Here is a 15,548-nt window from a genome sequence, read left to right as displayed (position 1 = left end):
TGTGTGAGCGCGATAGTAAGACAGACGAAGGTACGAGAAGGTGCCAAGTGGGTCATCTGCCTTCTTATCTATTTGAGTGTTTGTGTGTTTGCACTGTGTGTGTGTGTGAAGCCATCATATCAGCTGTAATCCCCAACATCCTTACGTCTAATATCAACTCTCCTGACACACTGGCAGGAAGTTTGTGTGTGTGTGTGTTTTCATGAAATCTGTTTCAGTGCCAAGGTGCACTGCTGGCACTCCACTCATGCATCTGTGTGTGTGAGTGTGTGTGAGAGAGCTGGTTACAAGTGTCTAAAAACATCAAAGAGACTCAGAGTGAGCTGCAGCTCCTTTTACAGCCTGTGCTACACCCACGTGCCAGTTTGCTAGGCACAATTAATAACTGGAACACCCATTGTTTAATCGATTCACTTAAAAAGATCCCCTGACTATGAAAATGTGGAGATCGTATTATTTTAACACAAATATCAGCATTTTAAATCTAATATGTAAAGAAATCAGGTTTGAGAAGTCCCTTCACCTGCAGTAATTTAACAGATTGCCATACACAATCATGCTTGAATTACCTTTCAAATCTTAAACTTTCAGTGTGTAACATTTTTCACCACTAGATGTCAGTAGATTACAGATTGCAGTCAACCGAGTTCTGTTTTCTTACACTGCCCAATTCAAGTGCATAATTCTAGCTATGTTAGCTTCTGTAGGACAAACATGCTAACATGTCAGCTAACAGAGATCAAAAACATTTTGAGTTTACCCCATAACAGCCGCACCTAGACGGATCTCCCCGAGAATTTTCTGTGGAACGCTGTTAGTCCACTGTTTACCTCAGCTGTCAATGCAGGGTGAGAAGTGTCCTCATTTATTTAGCTACCCTTAGCCTTAAGTTAGCTGTAGTTAGCCTTAGTTAGGTACTGTTAGCTTGTGTTAGCCTTAAGCCCCTTTTCTATTAGTACCTACTCGGATCGACTTGGCACGGTTCACAACAGTTATCAGGGTTTTCCATTAGGTTATAGTACCTGTTACCAAGTACTTTTTTAGTACCTGCTCGCCCAGGGTTCTTAGTCAGTACTAAAATGTAACATCGTCAGACTGCATGCCACCGATTAGCTGGACAGTAGCGTCACTCGATGAGTCATGAGAGCGTCATGTTGACAAGAATAAAACCACCCTTTTTTGAAACTCGCCAACGAAGGAAACGGTTACAAAAAACAACGCCGTGTTCCCCGAGTATCACAAAAAGCCACAGACCGAGCAGCAGATATATTCTTGCCTTGACGTTAGGGCTGCACGATTTTGCATAAAATGAGAATCACGATTTTTTTGGCTTAGAATTGAGATCACGATTCTCTCACGATTTTCTTTTCCAGTATAAATATTTATTGCACTTATTAACTGCACATCAACTTCGTAACAGTTGAGACTGAACATAAAAACAATAAATAAACATAAAAACAACAAATGTCTCACGTTTTGTTGTTGCCGCAAAATGTTGTACTGCTTGAAATTCCGTCTCCACCGTTGCTCGACACTGCGTGTATAGAGCAGGTAGTGCAACAATAGAAAAATAGTTGCGGGACGGCACTGTGTAGCGTTTGTCTAGGGTGTTGATCATTTTCCTAAATCCCTCGTTTTGCACAGTGTTGATGGGAGCCATATCTTTGGTCAGGTGATAAGTAATAGCCTCCGTAATTTCTTTGTGCCTGCGGGAGTTCGACGGGTATAGGGAAGCGCTGTATAAGGTTCCCGTTATTGATGTTTGGGTGGTTGACCGGGACGGATTTTCTCCTGTCACTTTTTCATCATCTCTGATGTGCTCTCCGTTGTTTTTTCCCTGCCAATTTTAGCATCCAGTATCCCGTGGTATAAGGCTCTGCCCTTGTCATTTGTTGAGCAGGAAGAGTGAACGCTTGTTTTCATGCAAATTACGTCCCGGATCAAAATGCGGTACAATCGTCGCCGGCTAAATTTTTTTTTTTTGGATGGAATCGTTGTCATTTGCAAATGAGATCGCACATAAGTATGAATTGAGATCGTGATTTTTTAACGATTAATCGTGCAGCCCTACTTGACGTCCACCTTTTTTGTAGCAATCATGTCGTATATTAATTACATTGCGGGATGCTTGGATGCGTTGCTATGACGACAACCACGAACGTTAGGTAGTACCAGATTGTAATGGAAAACCAGTCGACCCGAGTGGCGATCCGTGGTGAGTATATCCGAGTAGGTATTAATGGAAAAGGGGCTTTAGTTAACTGTTAATAGCCTCGGTAAGCTGCCGTTGGCCTCTGTTAGCTACTGTTATGGTCATAATGAAATGGTCTTTGAAGTGGATCTAACATTGTTGGACTCTTAGTGATTAAACTCTCATACAATATAAGAATGTAATCAAACTGTTTGTCAGAGGGAAAGTGTGATTTTTAGGAAACTTGAGGCTAACATTAGCTGGTATGTGTATATGAGTACAGTAATATTTTTTTTCCTATTAAATAACCCTTAAAAAACTATTAACTAGACCTAGCAATTTTATGCTGATCCCTCATGTCAGCAACCAGCAGCTCTTATTTCCTGAGGAGCACTGCTTTGGTTAAATTTTGACCGGTAGGAATTCTGGTGAAAGACGGACGCCTCGCTGTTGTCAGTTCAACAAGCACAACAAACACAAGTTACTGTCCACAAACTTATGGCCCTCATAAACGCAGCTGTAATGTCTCGCTCAGGTGAGGTTTGTACAGAGCGGCAGAAACAGACTGCGAGGGAGAGGATGGTGGGAGGAAGAAAGAGAGGAGGAATATGAGCAAAGAAAAAAAAGAAAGAGGAGGATCAGAGGAAGAACGAGAGGAAGAGAGAGCGAGAGTTTAATGACACATCGCAGCGAGAGAGAGGAAGGAGAAGTCAGGAATACACTGAAGTGACCAATTACATGTGACCGCGGCCGCTACACTAACCTGCCCGCTCGCTCGCCCGGCCGGCCTCTCTCTCTTTGTGTGCTGCTTTAATAGGATATTGATCGACAGAGAGAGATTCGATTGGCCTGCCAGTGAATTGTGTAATGGCTGCACAACGCCAAGGTCACCCGCTGTGTGTGTGCGTGCGCGCTCTGTTCAATACCCCACCAGCCCCCCCTCCACCACAACCACATCTCATCTTCTGGTGAGCTATAGGCTTCAGTCACCCCTGCAGACCCCCGCGTGTGTGTGTGTTTGTGTGTGTGTGTTCACTCCATTTAAAGAAGAACCACACCAGAAATGATTCTTCATATAATCACAAAGAGTGCTGTGGGGTGATGGTGACGTAGGTGAAGCTTCAAGTAAGGTTCTGTCTATTGCCATGTTCGGAGTTCTTTCCCTGTTTTTAATCTTTGGACTGTTTCTTGGACTTTGCCTTTTTCCTGTGCCTCATTCTCACTGTTTTTCACACTGCTTGTCACATTACGCGTTAAAATTTTCTTCAGGCTCCTGGTTTCCTGGTCTCAGGTTCTCCTGAGACTTCCCCCTCAGCACGCAGGAACCAGAAGAAGTTTGTTATCTTTTCTTTGGCATCAAATGGAGACTCCCAGTGCTACTTCTGCACCATGTCCTACCACCGGGAACACTTACATTGAAATACATACTAAAAAACAAAAAAACAAAAAAAACAATAACATGTAATATTTTGCATCTACTGTTATCTACTGTTAGCTAGTTTATTGTGATGGTGTTGTTTTTATTATTTTGCTCTTTGTTGTTTGTTTTCTCTTCTGTTTTTTTTTTTTTTTATCTCCATATAGCTGATCCAGGTGTTTTGTTTGTTCTTTTTTTTCTTCCTCCCTTTCTCACCGTCTCTTCTCCCCTCTATTTTTCTTTCTCTCCCTCTCTTTCTTTCATTCTTTCTCCCTGTCCTATCCCCCAGTCATGTCTGTCCCGTCTTTAAAAAACGAAAATAAAATAAATACATAATTATAATAAAGGTCAATCAAATGGACCAATATGGCAAGGCCATGATGATCCACCCGGTAAAGTAAATCAACTTGGCATCTTTCTTGGCCTTAAGACAACAATTCTGATGGCTAAAGATCCAAACGGGACAGGCAAAAGAAAAAGAAAAAAAAAAAAGAAATACATACTCCTGATAACACACACACTGAAGTGATCAGGTGACCTTTGGCAGCAAATCGTAATTTCTGCTTCCTGTAATCTTCCACCTCATCCAAACATGCTGGAGTCTGAATTTGATCCTGCATGATGCAGATGTTCGCCTGTTGTCGCTCCCCCACAGCTGCTTATTTGAATGAAGAAATGCATGAATTCTTTTTATGCTCTTAAAGGGGAACGCTTAGGAGAACGAGGGCCGCAGCGAGAATCTGCCGACGTCAGCTGAGTTTTACACTGAAGTAAAGGTGTCCTTCCAGGTTTGCTTCAGCATCATACATATATTCTTTGGCCACCGTACGGTGGCCCCGAGAGCTCAAAACATCACAAATATATAACTACAGGAAATTATGACAACAGCTTCATCAAGAAGAACATAAAAAGCTGTAGAGTTCGGACTCATGAGGTGAACGTTAACATAAATCAGCAGAAACTTCTACACGAATTCGCTTCGACTGCGGAGGAACCTGAGGATGGAGCGCTTCCTTCAGGTTCCACTGTAATCTGAGACATTTACAGGTTTCATCAGGCTGGATAAATTTTTCTACAGAAATCACTCACACAAATGTGTAACTTTTGGCTGTATGAATAAAATGTACTGAGATGTACTGAGAATAACGTGTGTATTGTATTAATATAAAAGGAGATGAGATGAAAAACATTTTTCAGCTTTGTCTACATTTAATATTTCTAATGCGAGCAAAGTGAGGAGTAAGAAAAGTGTCTGTGGCAGCAAAGCAGAGCTGCTTTAATGCTGCTGCAACACACACACACACACACACACACACACTCTATAAGTACAGTATATATTCATATACTTACACACACAGACACATTCAGACAGACACAAATGTATTCACAAACACACACACCCTTTCGCTCTGTGTGTGTGTGTGTGTGTGCAGGCGCGCGCTTTGTGTCGGTCAGCAGATTTGCAGCGATGCGGCTCTGGAAGAATCACTTATGGATTAGAGTGCAGGAGAGTCCACAGTGTGTGTGTGTGTGTGTGTGTGTGTGTGTGCGCAATAGGCATTTCAGGTTATCAGTTAAAAGCTAATGTACTTGAATAGTGTGTGTGTGTGTGTGTGTGTGTGTGTGTGTGTGTGTGTGTGTGTGTGTGTGCGTGAATACATGTTCATTCAGCCTGAGAGAGACTTCATTTATAATACAGCCGAATAGAAAAACTTTGTCAGTAGGCAAAAAAAAAGTAAAAGAAGTAATAAAGTTATTTCTATGAAAAGCAAATAATGGAGTGAAACAAGAACATCTGGAGGTAGAATTCAAAATTAAAGGATGAAAATGAGAAATCTCATTGTCCTTCATATTTTTTGTTTCAGCTTCACATTGAGTAAAATTGCAACGCTTTCCTTAGGGCGATGGTAAAAGTAACTGGAGCGAAATAGTAGCCAGGGCTGATGGTCTAACTTCAGCTTATATTGAGGAGCATTATAATGATCTCAACACTGATAGGACGCTGCTTCCATCTGCCCAGAGAAAAAATCATCTCAGGTAAACCATGGACATCACAGGTGACCCCTCGCACCCCGCCCACCACCTGCTTGACCCACTAGTCGATCAGGTCCCACACCTCCGCACACTAACAGCTTCTTCCCCTGGGCCATTCAGACTGTTAACAAACACTACGCCGTGTAGCCCCACACACGGGGCGATCCGCGGTAACTCGTTAATTTGCCACATTAATGCAGTTACAGCGTTAAGTTCATTTTAACGAGAGTAACGCCGACAGCACTAAAATGGTAATCTCCAAATGTTTTCTTTTTACCGACCAGCTCCTCTTTGATAGCTGCCGTGTCCATCTTCTCGTTGCATGCAGGTGAAGCGATGGAGGGGGAGGAGTTGTGTTCAGTGAAGGAGAGAGGCGAGGCAGAGTAACGTTGCGTAGAGATAAAAGTGGATGAAAGAGGCAAACTTGCGGTTCCACAAGTATAATTATAACGTAACATAGACTATATCGATATAAACGATATTATCACATCTCATATCTCGTATAAAAATATATTGATATATTTAAAAACTCGATATATCGCCCAGTCCTAGGCTGAGTAACCCTCATCACTCAGGACACTCACACATGGACTCTAAGAAGTCCTTTTTTTCTTTGCACTGCTTCCGAGCACTTTGTCCTCTATTGTGTGCCTTTCTCTTATTTTTGTTATGTATTTCTTTTATACGCTTTATATTTTATTCCGGCAAAGTCGGTGTGAAGCACCCACAACTTCGTTGTACATGTACAATGACAGTAAAGGCCTTTTCTCTTCTCTTCTATCATCTACTGTTCTGAAGGAGCTAGTTCTCCTGCCGAATGTGCTGACAGGTGTCACGTGAAATTTAAAATTCCGTTTCTCAGCCATCCAAAGCAACACTGAAGATCACAATGTACAGCACCACTAAACAGTAAAGGACAGTGTTGTCAGCATAGAGGTGTTGTTTACAGCATGATTTGCAAAGGTCTGCCCACAGGCTGCCTCACTTTTGCTCTCAGCGTCTATTTTCTGAACAATTCCAATAAGCCTGAGCTCAAAGTGCTCAGAGCAAACATCTTCTGAACACCACTGCACTCACGGCGCTATCAGCTCAAAATAGTTCTATGGCTGCTCAATCAAATCAAAAAATGGATGGCACTTAAAAAAACACCACTTGGCACTTTCAGGGCAGAAACACAGACCCTGAAGAAGACACGGTAAGCCAAATATATCAGCAGCAATGCAACACCAAAAACCACTGTTCTAGGTACCATCATTCTATAAATTGCGTGTTTCTGTGTGGAGGAACATGTTAGTCTTCTACAACTGTATTTCCGTGAAGCATCACAACCACAGCCCTCGTGTTTATTGTGTTAAAGCACTTTAATGAAGTCCAGTGTGTGAACAGGAGTCTGTGCAGGCTGCAGTCATTTTAATCGTTACCTGACATTACAGCTCATTTCAGGGACACGCTGCACGCAGCAACATGTGTTTGTGTACTTGAAAGACTAAGTCCAACCTCGGTTTTTCCTGCTGAGCAAACTATTTACCAACATCATGATGTTCCTGCTGTATGTAGGATGTTCAGGCTCCATTCAGGCTCCAACACGTACTCGTACATGTGCTTATGTGCTCTGTACCCTCAATAACCTTCCAGATACTGGCCAATCAGAGTACATGGGTTTCAGTTGGATTTGGACATAGCTGAGGAGACTTATTCAGAACTTTGGATCATGCAAAGCTACCCTTGGAGAACAAAAAGTTTAACAGACTTCACTGATGCTTTTAATTTGAAAGAATGCCTTATATTTCAGTGTCATTAAGTGAGTGTGAGATAGCAGCTGCATGTGAGTATCTGATCAAGCAGGGATAACTGTGTGTGTGTGTGATCAATGGCTCTTTGATCGGGGGTCTGTGTGTGTGCTGACAGGCACTTTACATCGCCTATTGTTAGCGGTGGGCGATCGACAGACTCATATAGATCCCACTGCGCTCTCTGTCACTCTCTCTCTCTCTCTCCTGCATGTCGGCACTTTTTAAAGGTCATGTCCCCCCGCCTCTCTCTCTCACTTGTCCTTTCTGTCCATCGCACACCCATCTTACCCCTCCCCTTTCTCTCCTCCACCCTGCGGTCTCTCGATCGCCCGCCTGTCGCTCATATTTCCTCATAATTAGAGTTGAGTTGGAGCGGCTGCTGATTGGCAGCAGATCCTGGATCTGAAGAGTTTTAATATCAACTGGGGCTGCAACGATTCATCGAGTAATTCGGATAACTCGATTATATGAAATCCTCGTTTAATGCACCGCTCTGCAGCACTCACAGACCTGCAGTAGAAACAGATTTAGGAGCAGCGTGTGGATAAAAAGTCTGACCACATTGAGCCCACGCAGTCCTGATGATGCTGGGACAGTTTAACACGGAGGCGGAGTCTGTTTGCACAAGAGGCGGAGCCACAACAATACAGTAAAAAAACTTTGTTTGTATAGCCCAAAGCAGTATATGTTCCTGTGATCACCATTAAAACCTTTACTGGGAAACAGCGAGCGGGAGTCCTTCATCAAAGCAGCTGATCGACAAACTACCAGAGGAAGAAAAGGAAGTTTGTAGCTGCTCTGCCCAACGCTGTTTGTTCTACACAGAGAAAAACCTGCAGATGAATTGTTATTATTAATATTAATTAACGACGCACCATCAAAGCATGTCTTCTCAGCAGCACAGGCACTTTGCATCAAAGCACAGGACAAACGTCACAATGCCGATATGCTCGCAGACACCGCATTCTCCTTTAAAGGCTTACAGACACAAACTCGGTTATTCACTGCACACATATGCACACAATACATACATACAAACCAAATGTAATCTGGCTCATAAAGGAGATGAAACAGTGTCACAAACCTTCCAAGAAGACAGAGTAAAGGTACACGTTTTAGGTTTCAGTTTCATACAGATTATATTGACCTTTGATAAGAGACTTGAGGTTTATTTATGTTTGCATTTAAGAAAATGTTTTCTATTTTAATATGGTGTGTAAAGCGTCATTTTGCAAGACCTGTGTTTTTCTCTTCTGAATATTTATCACAGAAGTAGTTCTTATCTGAGAATTCGATTAATCGATGGTGCTTCAGAGCCTTGAGCTGACTGGCCGCTCGTGCACTCTCCTGCAGCGTCGACTCTCACCATCTTTAAAACACATAATGTTTGAGTCTGTGTTGTTCACATTTTAATCTATGATGTTATTATGCATACAGTGATTTTGGTAATCATTTACTTATAAGGTGTTACTAAGTAACAGTTATTACTATTGTTATTACTATTCTTGTTATAGAATACGGTGAACACCTGGCTCTCTGATGCACAGGTGCTCAGCCTCGTGCTGCAAGCTGAACTCACAATTCACACTCTCCTAAACATGTTCTTATGTTCATCAGCAGGAAGACCACTCAAACACACATCAGCAGCCACACACACACACACACACACACACACACACACACACACACACACACACACACACACACACACACACACACACACACTGTGTTCATTAAGATAGGCAGCCTGTGGTTTGGTCTGGAGGAATTACATTAGATGCACTATCGATGACAGATCTGCGATCCAATCAGTGCTTGGCCTCATTCAGCCTCACTGCAGGAGGAGAGAGAGAGAGAGAGGCAGAACTTACTCTGAGACACTCGGACGAGCTCGGCCACCGTGAAAACTCCAGGTGTCACGAAGCTGTCCTGGAAGCCCAGGTGACCTGTGAGCAGAGGGAGGGAGGGGGTTATTACTATATTACTACTGTATCACCAACACATATCGGCACAGCCAACCACTGACAAGCCCCCGAAATCTACACCAGCAGCAGGATTACAGGTAGTACTAGTACCAGTAGTACCAGGGAAGGATCAGTATGAGTGAGGAAGTACAGGCTTCTGTTTCCCAACAGGAATAATCAGGACCAGCTGTGTGTGTCTGCACGCACGTAGCTGAACACCAGGGTCAAGGTCTAGCACACACACACACACAAAGGAGAGGTTACACACACACACACACACACACACACACACACACAACACACACACAACCACACAACACCCCACACACACACACACACACACACACACACACACACACACAGCTATGACATCCATCAACACACACTTAAAAATCTTCCATACGCACTTCCCTGATCCAGACAAACAACTTCTCCTCAGGAATGTGTGTGTGTGTGTGTGTGTGTGTGTGTGTCGCATATTTGATCGCCTCATTTCGTTTAACCACACACGCTCACACACAGGTGGCCTCAGTGTGTGTGTGTGTGTGTGTGTCTCACCGTTCTCCGGCTGCTCCTTGATGTCTGATTCGCTGGCCTGATTCGGGCTTTCTGATTGGCCGGATTCTGTGGAGAGAAACACAAAGATGAGGACGAGCCGAACAACACCAACTTAATAACCCAATCACACACACACACACACACACACACACACACACACTCAGTTGTCTGTTCTGATCCAGCGGTTACTTCACTGATAGGTGGGAGTTTAAAAAAAAAAAGTTATCTTTAATGTTATCATGAAATGTGTTTCATCCTTCATAAATGCTGTAAATACATTTTCGAAATAAAAAATATTCATCAATCAGGAAGTGCGACGCTTTCAGAATAAATTCTTAAAGCGTCAGAAAGTCCCACACAGAGCTGACATCACCGTCAAGCTGCTGTTGGCTAAATTTTGTCTTTACGTCGTGGCCGCTGCCCTTAGCGTTTGGTAAAATAAAGCATTACCATTTGCAGATCAGGTTTGTCTCTGCAGGTAAAGTAATCACTTTTTTAGTTACTCTTTCAAATAAATAATCAGTTAAGGTGTTGCTGCAGTTTCTCTTGTTCTACAAATCCCAGATCATCCAAGAACAGAAACGAGCACCAGTGAAGGCTATTCACCAAAATGTGGACTCAGCAGGTCATCTGCAAATCACAACTTTGGTGGTTTGATTCCCAGCTGCTCCAGTGTGCATTCAAAAGCACTCTGTTAATGGGTCAGCATGTGTGTCATTGCTGTTAAACACTGACTGTGTGTGTGTGTGTGTGTGTGTGTGTGTGTGTGTGTGTGTGTGTGTGTGTGTGTGTGTGTGTGTGTGTGTGTGTGTGTGTGTGTGTGTATAGAGGGGATGCCTGTATTGATCTCCACACCACAAAACCTTCACCTGGTATCTCACACACACACACACAGCAGACTGACTGGCAGACTCCAGCTGCTGCAGCTGATTCAGTCACACTTTCTGCACATGCTCAGTGACACAGGAAGAACTCGGAGCCTATGCTGAAGTTCAGAGTGAGCGGACGGATGGAAGGATGGAGGAGTGAAATGTCTGAGGAGGAGCTCGTGTCAAATATCATAAATAAGCCAAGCAGCTGCGACCACCGACGCATGAATGGATAAATCCTCTTCATACTTAGTCTTTAAAAAGCATTTTGAATAATGTTTGATAGCTAAACCTGAAGTTAAAACGGCAGAAATACCCGGTGCGTGACAGAATCTCACATGGTGCACCCCGAGCGTTTTCAACAACCGCATGTTTACACGATTACAATGTACAACTACATAAAAAGTCATCGATTATCCCGCCATCAGCTGAAGGCATCTGTACCTAATAGAGTCCCGCTCAGTCCCAATCCAGGCAGCTGCTGGAAGGTGGGAATTCTTGGAACTACTACAGCAAGGTGGTTAAAAAAGAGGAAACGGGTCATTTTCTTATGTCAAAGGATTCTCTGCAGTGCTCTGAAAAACAACATCCAGCCTCACTGCTTCCACAGGAACAGCGGGATCAGCAGCAGCCAGGTGCTGCTCATCAGTCACGTGCTTAACCGATCATCAGCAGTGTGAGTGCCTCTGTGAAAGCAGAGGTTTTGCCAGTTTTCAGGTCTCAAGAAGTCAGGAATGTCTTACATCTCACAACAACAACAACAACAACAACAATAATAATAATAATAATAATAATAATAATAATAATAAAGGTACTTTTATAATGTTATTGTTTTTTTTGTTGATGAGTGAGTATAGGGGTGGGATTTAATAAGTTTTCTTCGTCCCACTCCTTTTTCAGGCAATTTTTGTTTTTTGTTTTGTGCCTTTTATGTTCAATATAGGTATTTGTTGTGCCTGAAAATAAACAAATAAATGAATGAATGAATGAATGAATAATTACCCACTGCAAATATGAACTCAAACCTTCACCAACAGGGGGCAGTGTTTAACCAGCAGGTGTGCTAAAATGCTTTGCTCTTCAAACTTTTTGTCTTTTTTCCCCGATCGTTTTATTAATCGCTTAAATAAAGGCTACACCGACTCACTGAACCTCCTTGTGGCACGTAGCGGTATTACATGGCAGTACAGCCCAGTCCTATTTTGACCTGAGAATATCTCTTCAACACAACACGGATGGTTTGAGCGTTAATGTGTTATCAGCTGTTGCTTCACATTCTTAAAAATGCTTCATTAAAACTGCATCAGATCAAACTGAGCTGCAGGCGTCTGTAACTTATTTACACATTTCTTTGTTTTATTAAACGAAACTGGTCATCTGTGTTTTTAGAGTTTTCTCTCTTCTATGTGAGATCTGACATTTTTTGTTGTGGACGTGTGAGCAGCAGTAGGTCAGCTCCGAGTATCATGGCAAACGTTCTTCCTGTGTGCAGCTCGTGCGACCGGCCTCTCTGCGTCTGCCTCCTCTTCCAGCATGCTCTCTGCTCCGATGCAGCTCCGCTCTTTCAAATGATTTAGCGGCTTCGGGGGCATCGATCGGCCACGCTGCAGATAAAGTAGGCAGGGAGTGGAAGAAATATTACCCATCATCCCCCCGAGCCTGCTGGCGGGGCCATGACTCAGGAGCAGACGGAGAGAAGTTGGAACGTCCAGGAAAGCAAAACTTTTAATTAAGGCAAACATGAAGGAAAGTGACGCACGGCGAACGTGACGGAGGCCCGGCTGAAGCCGCTGCCACGCGGGCCCAGATGTGTGATCCAAGAGGAAAATCAGGATCGAGAGGAAGAGCGGGCTTCGCTTTAACGACTCACACGCTAGCTGAACGGTGTGGAGAGATAGTCAAGTGATTATCTCCTGCTGGTTCTGAGGCGTGAATATGTTTTCTTTAATGTGAGAGGAGGTGACAGGAGCACTTTTTGAGTGAAGGAAAGCAGGTTGCCTCTGAAGTGATGGTTCGCTGAGTGTGTCGGGTCGTCCTGCGTGGATTGAAGGGCTTCTCGTTAGTGTAAATCACTTTGGTCCAGGTTTGAATCCTTCTGTGGAGTTCTTTCTGTGGAGTTCTTATTGCAGACCACACGTTATGGACGCTGCGCCTGCACATTTTCGCCGCGAGGTTGTGCAGTTCAGTTACATTTAAGAGACATGAACTTTTTGCATTGAGAGGACCCCCCCCCGGCCCCCTCCTCCTCTGTCAAAGCACCACACACACACACACACACACACACACACACACACACACACACACACACACACACACAGGGCACATTGCTACGTAGGCTTGTTTTGCATGCTGTTCACCGCGTCTGTTTGCTTCAGCAGCTTAAGACAAAGAGCATCAGGCGGAAACCACGGCAACTATGGGGTGGGGGGTTAGGGGTGCTGCTGATGGGTGTGTGTTGGAGGGCACTTTCACACACTGCCCCCCTACCCCATCGTCCCCCGCTCCCCTCATTCAGCCGTCAGCAGGTTAATTAAATATGCTAATGAGGCGTGGGAGCAGACCGGACTGTCTGCATCCACCCCCCCACTGAGGGGCGTGGATCATCTAACTCCCCATCATCACAGACTTGTAATTAAGTCATATATTATAAAAGAAAAAATGTTTCCATCTATACTTTGAATTTAAAAAGCTTTTTCCTTAAATAAAGAAGGATCAGGAAGTTTAATGAACTTCCTGATCCTTCTTATTTTCCTGTTTACAGTCCTTTTTGTTTCTTTAGAAAGAAATCCTGAAACACACACTCACCTCTGAAAACTTTTTTCCATCTGTCACCATCAAAGACTTTAAATATTAAATCAAATGAAATCAGAAGAATCAGAAAATACCTATGCTTTTACTCTGAAAAGCTTCTCAAGTAACGCGTATCCTGGGTTAGGAGACCCACTTGAACGCTAGTGGAGCCTCGGACACCTGACCACCATGGAAAGATGCCGGCAGACTCATGACCCTCACACACACACACACACGACACACACACACACACACACACACACACACACACATCACACACACACACACACAATTACACTAACAAACGGATACAATGGACCAGAAGCTTTTCTAGCTCTCTCGTGGAAAGTCAAACTTGATCGCCCCAGAGGTCGCTCCCTCTCGCTCGCCCTGCTCTCTCTCTCTGACATGAACTGGTGCTTTTCTAGGAACAAGGGAGGGGGGCTACTGGATGCTTTCCAGAAAGGCAGCAGAGAGTCAGAGGCGGTGGGGGACGGGTTGGCGTGGGGGGTTACCTCTGAATTTTTCTGAAAAAAACTTCTGAAGTCGTCTTGTTAACTCCCGGGAATAAAGGTCAACAGGTAACGTTCCCGGGATTCACATTAATGGTGCCAACCAGATATCATCACTGCCAAGAACACAGTGCACCGTCACCACCTGCACCCCACCTGCACCCCACCTGCTCAGCCTCACCCCCACGTTCCCCTTTCCCAGGACTCTGCTGCAAGGTTATTGATTAAACCCAAGAACCAGCAGTCCAACCAGTCCACCTCCAGTAGAGCTCCACTGGTTTCCACAGAACGGGTTTTGCTTCCTGTGATGGGAGTGGATGACTTACCTCATGAGAAAAGACGTGCTCATTTAGAGCAATCATACGTTATGGCAGTTTTATACAAGTGCCAAATAAATCAGTTTAAAATTTCCGGAGATTATTTCCAAAAACGCAAAAGCTTCTGTCAAAAGGAACCAGGTCTGTCTGCAACTACAGGATGGGGGAATTATTACAGTGTGACACGTCGAAGGCCCTGGACGAGAACGACCTGTGTGAGAGAGGAACGCGCAGCTGGATGGCGTCTCTCACGGCAGAGAGGATGATGGGCAATTTAAGCAAAGCCTTTCTCGTGTGCGTCGCTGATCTCAGCGTGACGCCGTAAATCTGTTGTAAATCTAATGATAATGACATCATCACCAGTTTTACTGCAGAGCAAAATAAAAATGAAACGTCAGTTCAGAGGTGCTGTCAGCTGACACAGACGCCGTTTCTCACTGGTGTGAAGTTCTGTCACACCGGTTAGGACACAAAAAAGCTCGCGTTTAAAGAGGTCACACTTCCTCCGGGTTTGTTTTTAGTGCACACAGACTCCGCCCCCCCATGACCGAGCCACGCTGGGATCGTGCTGTCGTCTCCTGGCAGAGCGACAGGAGGCAACACAAACAGAAACAGCGAAGCGCTCTGCTGCCAAAATCTGTTTCTCTCCGTGTTTGGCTGCTCAGTGACGTGGGCAAGAGACATGCCGACACTACAGAGAGAGAGAGGGGAGAGCAGAACGCCGCACACCTCCAATGTTCAGCCCGAGGACGACAGTTGGAGGATCTTTACCGGAAGGATACGAAAACGAAGACGTGGCCGGACGGGCTCTGAGTGGGTACAAAATAAATAAATAAACAAACCGCTCGGCATCGATCTGAGCGCACTCTGATTTAGCTTTTAATGAAATGAAGAGACGTTTGAATTCATTTTTTTAAAGGCCACAAATCAGCTGAGACTGCCACGCAGGATAAATTACCTTCACACACACACACACACGCACACACTCTCTCTCACACACACGTTCACGGACCTGAAGTCCGGCTGGACTGCAGCAATGAGGCACTGTGACTGAAGCTGAAAGGAATGAAAGCTTCTCTGTTCCTGCAGGTGACACTGCTCCC

General features: G+C 44.2%; 1 protein-coding gene across 1 annotated transcript in view; it reads right to left on the bottom strand.

Moving 5' to 3' along the window:
* nfia (nuclear factor I/A) overlaps positions 1-15,548 on the bottom strand; it is a 133,063-nt gene that overhangs the window by 41,925 nt on the left and 75,590 nt on the right. The window lies entirely within an intron of this gene.

The sequence above is a fragment of the Haplochromis burtoni genome, unplaced genomic scaffold (genome assembly GCF_018398535.1).
Source record: "Haplochromis burtoni strain Fernald_Lab_line unplaced genomic scaffold, NCSU_Asbu1 Contig_61, whole genome shotgun sequence".
In the NCBI taxonomy this organism is placed as follows: domain Eukaryota; kingdom Metazoa; phylum Chordata; class Actinopteri; order Cichliformes; family Cichlidae; genus Haplochromis; species Haplochromis burtoni.
The sequence above is the reverse complement of the archived record's forward strand: the minus strand, read 5'-3'. Positions and strand labels throughout refer to the sequence as shown.